The sequence below is a fragment of the Canis lupus genome, chromosome X, assembly GCF_011100685.1.
Source record: "Canis lupus familiaris isolate Mischka breed German Shepherd chromosome X, alternate assembly UU_Cfam_GSD_1.0, whole genome shotgun sequence".
Lineage (NCBI taxonomy): Eukaryota > Metazoa > Chordata > Mammalia > Carnivora > Canidae > Canis > Canis lupus.
This window is the reverse complement of record NC_049260.1, coordinates 105950818-105963557: the sequence shown is the minus strand read 5'-3', so window position 1 is coordinate 105963557 and position 12740 is coordinate 105950818. Positions and strand designations below refer to the sequence as shown.

At 39.2% G+C, this 12740-nt stretch overlaps 1 long non-coding RNA gene and 1 pseudogene across 1 annotated transcript in view; both read left to right on the top strand.

Annotated features, from left to right (window-relative positions):
- The window catches only part of LOC111094708, a 134603-nt gene that overhangs the window by 79013 nt on the left and 42850 nt on the right, over window positions 1-12740 (top strand). The window lies entirely within an intron of this gene.
- On the top strand, window positions 7623-8542 carry LOC100686344 (annotated as a pseudogene).

Below are 12740 nucleotides of genomic sequence, written 5' to 3'. Positions count from 1 at the left end.
AAAAAAAAAAGAAAGAAAAGGGCAGTCAAATTAAACAGGACTTTCTCAATTTCTTACGAAAACTTCAACTTATTTGGAATCCAATTTTGATTTCGCAATTTCAAGTTACACTGTGCTTTAAAACCATTCTCCCAGAGAAAAAGAGGGTTAACTTATGATGACATCCAATATGCTTTATGGTGTCCAAAACTTATGGATATTTTTGGGGTACCTGGCTGGCTCAGGCAGGTAGAGTATTTGACTCTCAATCTCAGGGTCATGAGTTCAAGCCCCGTGGTGGATGTGGAGCCTACTTAAAAAAATTATGGACATTTTAGACATGAATAGCCTCTACGATGAGTTCATAGATGCAAAGGACCTGTTTGGCAAAGAGCTGGTCTACCAAAAGCAGCTTGAAGATATAGAGTGAATGTATATTTTGGGGGAACTGGAAACTAATTCCTACAAACCTAAAAACCTGATGTTTTTACTTAGTAAAACCTATGTTTTCCATGCTCAACACTTTTGTTAAGTTCAGAGGATATTTTAGCACTTACATTTAAGTCTTTAATCAATTTTTAAAAGTTTTTATTTATTTATCTGAGAGAGAAAGCACAAGCCAGGAGAGGGGCAGAGGGAGAGGGTAAAGCAGTCTCCCCACTGAGGAGGGAGCCCTACAAGGGGCTGGATCCCAGGACTTGGATCATGACCTGAGCCCAAGGCAGAGGCCTAACTTAACTGAGCCACCCAAGTGCCCAAGTCTCTAATCAATTTTGAATCAAATTTTGCATGTGGTGGAAGGTAGGGGTCCAGATGTATCATATTGCATGTAGGTTTTCAGTTGTCCCAGCACCATTTGTGGAAAATAGCATTCTTTCCCCCACTGAATTGTCTTGGCACTCTTGTTGAAAATCAATTGACCACAAATAGGAGTTTATTTCTGATGCTCCTCTATTGCTCTGTGTGTTTATTCTTATGCCGGTACCACATTCTCTTGATTATTACAACTTTGTAGTTAAGTCTTGAAATTAGGAAACGTGAATCCTCCAACTCTGATCCCCTTTTTTCAAGGTTTTTTGGGTTATTCTAGGTCCTCTGAATTTACAGATGGATTTTAGGATCAGCTTATAAAATTCTTCAACAAAGCCAGCTGAAGTTTTGATAGAGGATTGTCGAATCCTTACTGAATTTGTACATTGATTTCAGGAGTATTGCCATCTTAAAAATACTAAGTCTTCTGATCTATGAATATGGGATGATTTCTAATGTTTTAGATTTTTTAAATTTTATTTATTTATTTATTTATTATAGTAACAGAGAGAGAGAGAGGCAGAGACACAGGCAGAGGGAGAAGCAGGCCCCATGCACCGGGAGCCCGACGTGGGATTCAATCCCCGGTCTCCAGGATCGCGCCCTGGGCCAAAGGCAGGCGCCAAACCGCTGCACCACCCAGGGATCCCTAATGTTTTAGATTTTTAATTTCTTTCGACAATATTTGCTGGGTTTTTGGTGTACAGGTCAGCACTTCTATTAAGTTTATTCCAAAGTATTTTATTTCTGGATGCTATTGTAAATGGAATTGTTTAATTTCATTTTGATGTGTTCATTGTTAGTATATAGAAATATAGATGCTTTTTGTACTTTGATCCTGTACCCACAACCTTGTTGAACTCATTTATTAGTGCTAGTAGATTTCTAGGGTATTCCTTAAGATTTGATATATACAAGATCATGTTATCTGCAAATAGAGATAAGTTTTATTTACTTCTTCATTTCCAGTCTACATGCCTTTTATTTTTTTCTTGCCAAGACCTTTGTTAGAGAAGTCCATAGGATGTTTAATAAAAGAGGTATGGTCCGAGGGTGAAACTTTTTTTTTTAAGATTTTATTTATTTATTCATGAGAGACACAGAAAGAAAGGCACAGACACAGGGAGAAGCAGGCTCCATGCAGGCAGCCCGATGTGAGACTTGATTCTGGGTCTCCAGGATCATGCCCTGGGCTGAAGGAAGCGCTAAACCACTGAGCCATCCGGGCTGCCCTGAGGGCAAAAACTTGCAACTAGTAGCTAAATAAGTCCTAGAGGGACACCTGGGGGGCTCAGCGGTTGAGGGTCTGCCTTCAGCTCAGGGCATGATCCTGGAGTCCTGGGATTGAGTCCCACATCGGGCTCCCTGCATGGAGCCTGCTTATCTCTCTGCCTATGTCTCTGCCTCTCTCTCTCTCTCTCTGTGTGTGTGTCTCTCATGAATAAATAAATAAAATATTAAATAAATAAATAAATAAATAAATAAATAAATAAATCAGTCCTAGAGATCTAATGCACAGTATAGTTAATACAGACAGCAATATTGTATTATAATTGTCAGTTTTTTTTTTAAATAATTGTCAGGTCTACTAAGCAGACCAGATCTTAACTATTCCCACCACAAAAAGAAAATGATAATTATGTGAGGAGACAGAAATGCCAACTATGACTATAATGGCAATCATATTACAGTATATGAACGTATCACATCAACATGTTATACATCTTAAATTTATACAATGTTGCATGCCAAATATGTCTCAATTTTTAAAAATGTTGAATAGGAATGACAAAAACAGACATCCATGTTTCCATTCCTGATCTTAGGGAGAAAGCTTTCGATCTTTCACCATTAAGTATGACATTAGTTGTAGATTTTTCAAAGATATCCTTCATCAGATTGAGAAAGATTCCTTCAATTCTTAGTTTGTTGAGTGTTGTTATCATTCAGGACAACGAATTTTGTCAAGTAATTTTTCTGCATCTATTGAGATGATTATGCAAACTTTGTTTTTTATTTTATTGGTATGACCTATTACATTACCTGAATTTTGGACGTTAAAACAACCTTGTAACCCTGGGATGAATCCAACTTGGTCATGGTGTATGATCCTTTTTATATGTTGCTGTATTTGGTTTGTCGGTATTTTGTTAAGGATTTTTGTTTCTAGTGGTTTTTTTTTTAAGATTTTATTTATTTATTCATGAGAGACACACACAGAGAGAGAGAAGCAGAGACACAGGCAGAGGGAGAAGCAGGCTCCATGCAGGGAGCCTGATGTGGAACTCGATTCCGGGACTCCAGGATCACACCCTGGGCCAAAGGCAGATGCTAAACTGCTAAGCCACCCAGGGATCACTCTAGTGTTTTTTTTTTTTTTTTTTTAAGATTTTTTCATCCATGTGAGAGAGAAAGAGAGAGTGCAGGAGAAGGGGCAGAGAGCCAGGGAGAGAAACCCTTAAGCTGACTCCCCACTGAATGCAGAGCCCTGCATGGCCTGATCCCAGAACCCTGAGTTGAAATCAAGAGTCAGAGAGTCAACTGACTGAGCCACCGGGGCACCTCTTGTTTCTAGTTTCATAAGAGTTATTGATCTTTAGTTTTATTTACTTGCTATGTTTTTTTCTGAATTTGGTGTCAGAGACTACTGTCCTCATAATAGGAGTTAGGAAGTGTTCCCTCTTCTATTTTTTGGAAAAGTTTGTGAAAATTGCTATTATTTCTTTCAAAAATGTTTTTGTGGAACTCACCAATGAAGCCTTTTGATCCTGAGCCTTTCTCTGAGTAGTTTTCTTTTTTTTTAAAGATTTATTTATTCATTCATTCATTCATTCATTCATGATGGGGGAGGCGGGGCAGAGACACAGGAAGAGGGAGAAACAGGCTCCAGGCCGGGAGCCCGACGCGGGACTTGATCCGGGACTCCAGGATTGCGCCCCCGGCCAAAGGCAGGCGCCAAACCGCTGAGCCACCCAGGGATCCCCTGTGAGTAGATTTCATTTTTTAATTTAATTTTAGTTTTTTTTTAAAGACTTTTTATTTATTCATGAGAGACACAGAGAGAAAGGCAGAGACATAGGTAGAGGGAGAAGCAGGCTCCCTGCAGGGAGCCCAATGTGGGACTCGATTCCAGGACCCTGGAATCACGACCCTAGACAACCGCAGACAATCACTGAGCCACCCAGGTGTCCCCAGATTTTAAGTTAAATTAAATTTAAATTAATTCCATCTCTTCTTAATACAGGTCTGTTCAGATTTTTCTGTCCTCTCTTGTATCAAGAAGGTTGTTTGACTTTTTAAATTTTTGCAGTTATTCACTTTTATTTTTTTAAAGTAGGACTCCATGCACAAAGTGGAGCTTGAACTCATGACCCTGAGATCTAGAAATTGCACACTCCTTGGACTGAGCCAGCCAGGTGCCCCATTTATGGTAGTTTGTGTCTTTCTAGTAATTTGTCTATTTTATGTAAGTTGTTGGCACATAGTCATACATTTAGAATCCTTTTTATTTCTACAAGTTTGGTAGTGATGTTCTCTCTTTCATTTCTGTTTTCAGGAAATTGAGTCTTCTCTCTTTTTTCTTGGTCAGTCCTAGCTAAATGTTTTTCATTTTGGTGTTTTGGGGGGGCCTTTTGTTTGTTTTGTTTTGTTTTTGTTTTGTTTTTTTTATCTTTTCCCAGAGCCAACTTTTGGTTTCATTGATTTTCCCCTATTCTCTAATTCATTCGTTTTCACTCAAATCTTTATTATTTCCTTTTAATTGCTTTGAGTTTATTTTGTTCTGCTTCTCTAGTTTCTAAAGGTGGAAGGTTAGGTTATTGGTTTGAATCTTTCTTCTTTTTTAATCTAAGTGTTTAGAGCTGTAAACGTCTCTAGCTGCATCCCACAAATTTTGGTATGTTGTGTTTACATGTTCATTCATATTCATTTTGAAGTCTTCTGTAATTTCTCTTCTGGTATTTTCTTTGGCCCATTGTATAAGAATGTGTTGTTTAGGGGCACCTGGCTGGATCAGTTGGAGGAACATGAAGCTCTTGACCTTAGGGTGGTGAGTTTGAGCCCCACAATGCGCGTAAAGATTACTTAAATAACTTTAAATAAACAAATATTTTATTAAAAATAATTAAATATTCTTTTATTCTTGGGACACCTGGGTGGTTCAGCGGTTGAGCATCTGCCTTTGCTCAGGGCATAATCCCAGAGTCCCGGGATCAAGTCCCACATCGGGCTTCCTGCATGGAGTCTGCTTCTCCCTCTGCCTGTGTCTCTGCCTCTCTTTCTGTGTCTCTCATGAATAAATAAATAAAATCTTTAATTTAAAAAAAGAAAAAGAAAAATAAATAGAATGTGTTGTTTAATTTCCACACATTTGTGAATTTCCCATTTTTTTCTGTTATTCATTTCTAATTTCACTTTATTGTGATCAGAGAACATATTTTGTATGGTTTCGATCATTTTGAGTGTATTGAGGTTTGTTTTATTGCCTAACATATGGTCTATCGTAGAGAATATTCCATGTGCACTTGAGAAGAATATATATTCTGTTTTTGTTTTGTGCAAGTGTTTTATACATACATTTCTATTAGCTCTAGCTGGCTTATAGTACTATTCAAGACTTCTACTTCCTTATGATCTCTGCCTAGTTTTTCTTTCTACTATTACAATTGAGATATTGAAGTCTTCAACTATTATTGTTGAATTGTCTAATTCTCCTTTCACTCGTGTCAGTTTTTGCTTAATGTATTTGGGGCTCTGCTGTAGTTGCATGTATGTTAATACTTGGTATATGTTCTTGGTGTACTGACCTTTTTTAAATCAATATATAATGTCCTTCTTACTGTCTAGTAATTATTTTTGTCTTGGTGTCTGCTTTGTCTGATTTTAGTGGAGTCACTCCAGCTTTCTTATGGTTGCTAATTGCATGATATATATTTTTCCATCTTTTGACTTTTAACCTATTTGTATCTTTGAATCTAAAGTATGACTCTTGGGATTCCTGGGTGGCGCAGCAGTTTAGCGCCTGCCTTTGGCCCAGGGCATGATCCTGGAGACCCGGGATCAAATCCCACGTCGGGCTTCCGGTGCATGGAGCCTGCTTCTCCCTCTGCCTGTGTCTCTGCCCCCCTCTCTCTCTCTCTGTGTGACTATCATTAAAAAAAAAAAAGTATGACTCTTCTCATAGACAACATATAGTTGGATCTTGTTTTCTCTTGTCCAGTCTTGTATTCTCTGCCTCTTGATTGGATTGGTTAATCCATTCACTTTATTTTTTTAAGTAAGCCCCAATGTGGGGCTCAGACTTGTGACCCTGAGATCAAGAGTCATCTGCTGTACCAATTGAGCCACCCAGATAGCCCCTAATCTATTCACTTTAATTTTATTATTGGTATAGTTGGATTTACATTGCTATCTCTCTTTTTTTTGTTTTCTTTTTTCAAGATTTTATTTATTTATTCATGAGACACACAGAGAGAGCAACATAAAGAAGTATTCCTACCTATATTGCTATATTCCCTCTTCCCCATTTTGTGCTATTATTGTTATACATGTTACATTTTTGTATGTTGCAAACCCAAATATACAATGTTATAGCTATTACTGCAAATGATTTTACATCTAGAAGATAAGCTGATGAAAGAAGACGCCAAGTATATATTTAGAGTTTATTGTGTTTGCTTTTTTATTTGCCATTTATAGTTGTCTTCATTTTTTCCTGTGGATTTGAGTAACCATTTGGTACCATTTCTTTAAACCAATACAACTTGCTTTCCCCGCCCCCCACCTCTTTTGTGCTCTTGTTGGCAAATATGTTACATTTTTAGAGGTTATAGGCACAATGATACAATTATACACACATTGCTTCAAATACTTACTTTTTAAATTAAGAGGAGAAAGGAGATAAAATATAGATTTGTACAGGCTTTTATAGTTACATAATTACCTTTACTGGTGCTCTTTGCTTGTTCATGTAGATTCCAGTTACCATCTGGGGCCACTTGCTTTCACCCCAAAGAATTCTCTTTAATATTTATGGTAAAGTGGGCAGCCCCAGTGGCTCAGCGGTTTAGTGCCGCCTTCAGCCCAGGGCGTGATCCTGGAGACCCAGGATCTAGTCCCACATTGGGCTCCCTGCATGGAGCCTGCTTCTCCCTCTGCCTGTGTCTCTGCCTCTCTCTCTCTCTCTCTCTGTCTCTCATAAATAAATAAATAAAATCTTTTAAAAAAATATTTCTGGGAAAGTAAATAAATAAATAAATATTTTTTTCTTTCTTCTTCTTTTTTTTTTTTTCTGGTAAAGTGAGCTTATTAGGGGCACCTGGCTGGCTCGATCAGTAGAGCATATGATTCTTGATCTCGGGGTCATGAATTTCAGCCCCAGGTAGAGTGTAGAGATTACTAAAAAAAAAAAAAAAGAAAGAAAGAAACTTAAAAAAAATCATTAAAATAAAAAGGATCGCCTGGCTGGCTCACTTGGTGGAGTATGTGACTCCTGATCTTGGTGTTGTGAGTTTAAGCCCCACATTGTGTGTAGAAATTACTTAAAAATAAAATCTTAAAAAAATTTTTAAAAATCTTTAAAAATTTTTATGAATTTATAAATAAAGTGGGCCTGCTAGACTAAATCTTGGGTCATGTTAAAACAGATGAAAATTTTTCTGACCAAATGGAAGTAAGCTAGAAATTAATTCCAGATAGATAATGTCAACAGTGCAAACTTCCAAGGTCTTAGAAATTCAGCAACAGATTTCTGTTTAATCCATGGGTCAAGCAGAAACCCAATGGTAAATTAGGAAATATTTTGGACAGAACAGGTTCATCAGTGGGCAGCCAGCATGGCCAATAAGTCCAAATTTATTGACTATATTGATGAAGCTTTGGAAAAATCAAAAGAAACTGCACTTTCTCGCTTGTTTTTCATTTATCATGGGATTCCATACCCAATCACCATGTGCACCTCAGAAACTTTCAATGCCTTGGACACCTTTGAAGCCAGAAGTGATGACATAGTACTTGCATCTTATCCAAAGTGTTCAAATTGGATTCTCCACATCATTAGTGAATTAATATTTGCTGAATATAAAAAAAGTATGAATATCCAGAATTCCCAATTCTTGAATGTGAGGACCCAGAAAAATACCAGAGAATGAAACAGTTCCCATCGCCAAGGATTTTGACAACTCAACTCCATTATGACAAATTACCTGGGTCCATCTTCAAGAATAAAGCTAAGATATTGGTGATATTTCAAAACCCTAAAGATACATTTAGGGTAAAAATACATTTTTTCATTTTCACAGTGATATCCCTGATATTCCAAGCTGTGGCTCTTGGGGTGAATTCAGACAGTTCATGAAAGGACAAGTTTCTTGGGGAAGCTACATTGATTCCACCATTAATTGGAACATCTTGATGATGAAAATATTAAGTTCCTATTATATGAAGACCTGAAAAAGAACCTGGCTGCTGGAATACAACAAATTGCTGAGTTCTTTGGATTCTCTTTAACTGGGGAGCAGATTCAAACCATCACAGCCCAGACTACCTTCCAAGCAATGCGAGCAAAGTCCCAGGGAACGCATGGTTTATTATTGGTGCTGTTGGCCCTTTTTTATTCCACAAAGGTGAAGTTGGCGATTGGAAAATTTTGGTCAGTGAAACTCAGAACCAGAAAATGGATGCAAAATTCAAAGAGTGCTTAATAGGCATTTCCCTAGGAGCAAACCTGAAGTACGAATCCTATTGCCAAGCTTGATTCTGGCCATTCAGTAGGCGTGGGTATTTCATTTTTCTGAATAATTATTAAGTATAAATAACAAAATATGTTGATGAAATAATAATGATAATTCAGTAACATTTATATATAAATAATGTGAATTTAATAATAATGACATTTAAAAAAGAAAATATTTGGAATGAGTTGAAATGATAATACAATATGTCAAAAATCTGTGGAATGTAGCTAACATGGTGCTAAAAGAAAAATGCCTGTTCAAGTATTTTACCCACTTTTCTAGAATTTTCTGCCTTTTTCTTAATTGTAGGAATTTCTTATATATATATATTTAAAAGATTTATTTATTTATTCATGACAGACACAGAGAGGGAGAGAGAGAGAGAGAGAGGGAGTCAGAGACACTTCAGAGAGAGAAGCAGGCTCCATGCAGGGAGCCCGACGTGGGATTCGATCCTGGGTCTCCAGGATCACACCCTGGGCTGAAGGCGGTGCTAAACCGCTGGGCAATCAGGGCTGCCCCGAATTTCTTATATATTTTGGATAAAAGTAATCCCTTTGTCAGTTATAGAATATATAACTATTGTTTCCTTCTCTGTGCCTTGCTTTTTAGTGTTTTAATACTGTCTCTCCACAAACAGAATTTCTTAAATGTAATGTAGTCCAGTTAATCAATTTTTTCTTTTATGGTTTATGGTTTGTGCGTTTTGGTCTTTTTAAAGAAATCATTGCTTTTGTAAAAGTCATAAACATATTCTCCTTTGCTTTCTTGTGGGTCTTTTGTTGATCTATCATTCTTATTTAGATCCACAATACATCTTGGCTATTTTTTTTAAGATTTTTATTTATTTGACACAGAGAGAGTACAAGCAGGGAGAACAAGAGAGGGAGAAGCAGGCTCCCCACTGAGCAGGGAGCCTGATGTGGGGCTTGATCCCAGGGCCCTGAGATCAGGACCTGAGCCAAAGGCAGATGCTTAACTGACTGAGCCACCCAGGTGCCCCTATTTTGGATATTTTTGAACATTTGCATCTCTATATAAATATTATAATCAGTGTGTCAATTTCCTAATGGAAAAATACAACCTATTGGGATCTTGATTGCTATTGCATTGAGTTTACACATCAATTTGGAGAGCATTGATATCTTTATCATATTGAGTCTAGTAATCCATAATGATGGTATATTTTTCTATTTTTATGTCCTTTTTTTTGTAGTTTTATGTAGTTTCCAGTATAAAGCTCTTGGGCATCTTTATTTGGATTTATTCCTAATCAATTGATGTTATTTGAAACTATTATAAATGTCACCTTAAAAAATTGATTTCCTATTTATTTGATGCTGGTTTATAGAAGTACACTTGATTTTTTTACATATGCCTATCCAGCAGCTTGCTAAATTTGCTTATTAATTCTAACAGATGTTCTGTAAGTTCTTTTGGAATTTTTTTTTTTTTTTGCAAAACCATGTTGTAAATAATGATGGTTTTATTCCTTCCTTTCCTGCCATATTGCTTTTTCCTGTGTTATTGCACTGGATTCCAAGTTTGATATTGAATAGAAATGATGATAACAGAATTTTTTTTCTCTCATTCCTGATCTCAGGGGGAAATTTTTCTTTTCTTTTTTTTTAAATATTTTATTTATTTATTCATGAGAAACACAGAGAGAGAGGCAGAGACATAGGCAGAGAGAGAAGCAGACTCCTCACAGGGAGCCTGATGTGGGGACTCGATCCCAGGACCCCGGGATCATGACCTGAACCAAAGGCAGGTGCTCAACAACTGAGCTACCCAGGTTCCCCAATATTTAATTTTTTATAGATGTCCTTCATAAGATTAAGAAAGTTCCTTCATATTATTAATTTGCCACAAACATTTTTCCTAATTATGAATGAATATTATATATATGCCTTTTTTTCAGACAAATGGGGAGAACATTTATTTCCAACCCACTCCCTGGACCTCTGTCAGAGGCACTGTAGGTAGAAGGCAGAGCAAGCCCTTCTCAAGCATTCCAGAACCCAGCGGAGACCTCACACCTGTCACTCTTCATGGCACACCAGAGAGAATGGCTAGCAGGACAGGCAGACCCATTTCTGTGGATTCAAGTCATGGGGGAACAGTTGAACAGTTACAGAGCTTGTCAGAGAAGACACAGACACCCTAGACTGTCATATCTGGAGAATGGCTTGCTTGGGAGGTCTTCAAGCCTTTCTTTAGGGTCAGAGACCACAGCTGGAGCTAGGGGTAGGGCCCAGATCAGTGAGTGCCCCTGGGGGTGGTAGCCTCGCTCGCTACCTACACTGCAGGCACATGGGGGTGCCCCATCAAGGGATCTAGGCCAGTGTCCACTGAGACTGGCACCTAGCTGTCCTCAGTCTGCAGGAAGCATAGCTTGGTAAGCTGGTGCAGGTCTGCACCTGCCACTTGACAATCTCAGCGCAGCTGACAGCCTTCCCCCAGCCCGGGCAGAATCTGAGGACAGCAGGTGCCATGTGCAGCCCCACCGCACGCCAGAACCCGAGAGCAACACGGCCCCGGCAGGCCGCGAATTTGGCTGCCATCTTGGACCTGCATCTCCAGGACATCAGGAGCTACCTGGGGCATTGGAGAAGGTGCTGGGGACTCCACAGAGCCGGCTCCGACCGTGCTCCATTCTGCTTGCTGCCGTGTTTGAATCCCTCTGCCCACGGCAGAGATGTGTCAGATGAATGCTGGGCAGTGTGCCCCAGGCCATCCCTCAACCCTGGCTCTTCACAACCTTGCCCTGCTCCTCATCCCAGACTTCCCAGGAACAGGACCATTTCCCCTCGCTTCCAGCTTCTCAGGACAGGTGCCATGGTTGCCTCACTGTGGGAAGGGGTGGTGAGGCATAAACCCCCATTTTTTTCTGGACAGAGCCATAACCCTCCCCAACCCTGTAGTCCCTGAGACAGGACCAAATCCCTCAAACACAGGGCTCTTTGGGATAGAGCCAAGCAACCTCATCCCAGGATCCATAGGACTGGGATCAAGTTTCCCTCCTCTTGGGCACCCTGGGACAATACCTGTACCCTTGGCCCAGACTTCAAAGATTGAGACTGAGAGCTCCTCATCCCAAACTCTCCAAGGCAGGGACCAGGCCACCTCACCTCAGAGCCTCCTATGCTCCAAGCTCCTTGAGACAGAGCCAAGAGTTCTCAACCAAATGCTCCTCAAAGACAGAACTGACCCTTTCCTGCACTCCAGGATCCGTAAGACAGGGCCGGGTAGCCCTCACCCTGAGATTCCCTGTGTCCATCGCCCCCACCCAGGTCACTCAGAAACTCAAGAGTAGAGACTTGTCACAGAGGGCTGCTTGGGCTCTTGGTGTTGAGTATACTGCCCAGTTAGCCTTGGTGGTTCTCCATCGCCAGTCGGCTTCCGAAGTCCAGCTGGTCATAGGCATCTCCTGCCCCCTGCTGGTTCAGGCTCTCATCACCACAGCCATGCACACCTCAAGCTTGATCTGGAGCCAGGATGGTGCATCTGAATGTTATACAAGTGTTAGATTTTTATTTATTTTTAAAAATTATTTATTTATTTATTTATTTATTTATTTATTTATTTATTTATTTATGAGAGAGAGAGAACAAGCAGGGGGAGCAGCAGGCAGAGGGAGAGGGAGAAGCAGGCTCCCCTATGAGCAGGGCATCCCATACGAGGCTCAAGCCCAGGACGTTAGGATCATGCGGAAGGCAGATGCTTAACCAGCTGAGCCACCCAGGCGCCCTTGAATGTTACATTTTTAAAGATTTTTTCTGCATCTATCAAGATGATGATGATAAGACTTTTTTCTCTATTTATATGGCAACTATATTTATTGATTTTAGAATATTAGCCTTTACATTCCTAGAAAAAAAGTAATTTGTTTCTGACATACTATTCTTTGTATATAGTTCTTGATTCATTTGCTAATACTATATTTAGGAATTTCACATTTGTGCTCACAAGAAAGGGTTTCCGGCAATTTTCCTTTCTTATAATCCTTATTAGGTTTTGGTAACAAGATTCTTTTGGCCTCAAAAAAGGAATTTAGAGATGTTTCGATATTTTCCTATTCTCTGAAAGTGTTTGTGAAGATGAGTTCTTTTCTTTTTTTTTTTTTTTTTCCTAAGATTCAGCCATCTGGGTCTTGGAGTTGTCTTTGGGAAGATGCTTCATAAGGTGCTTCAATTACTATAATAGATCACAGATTCT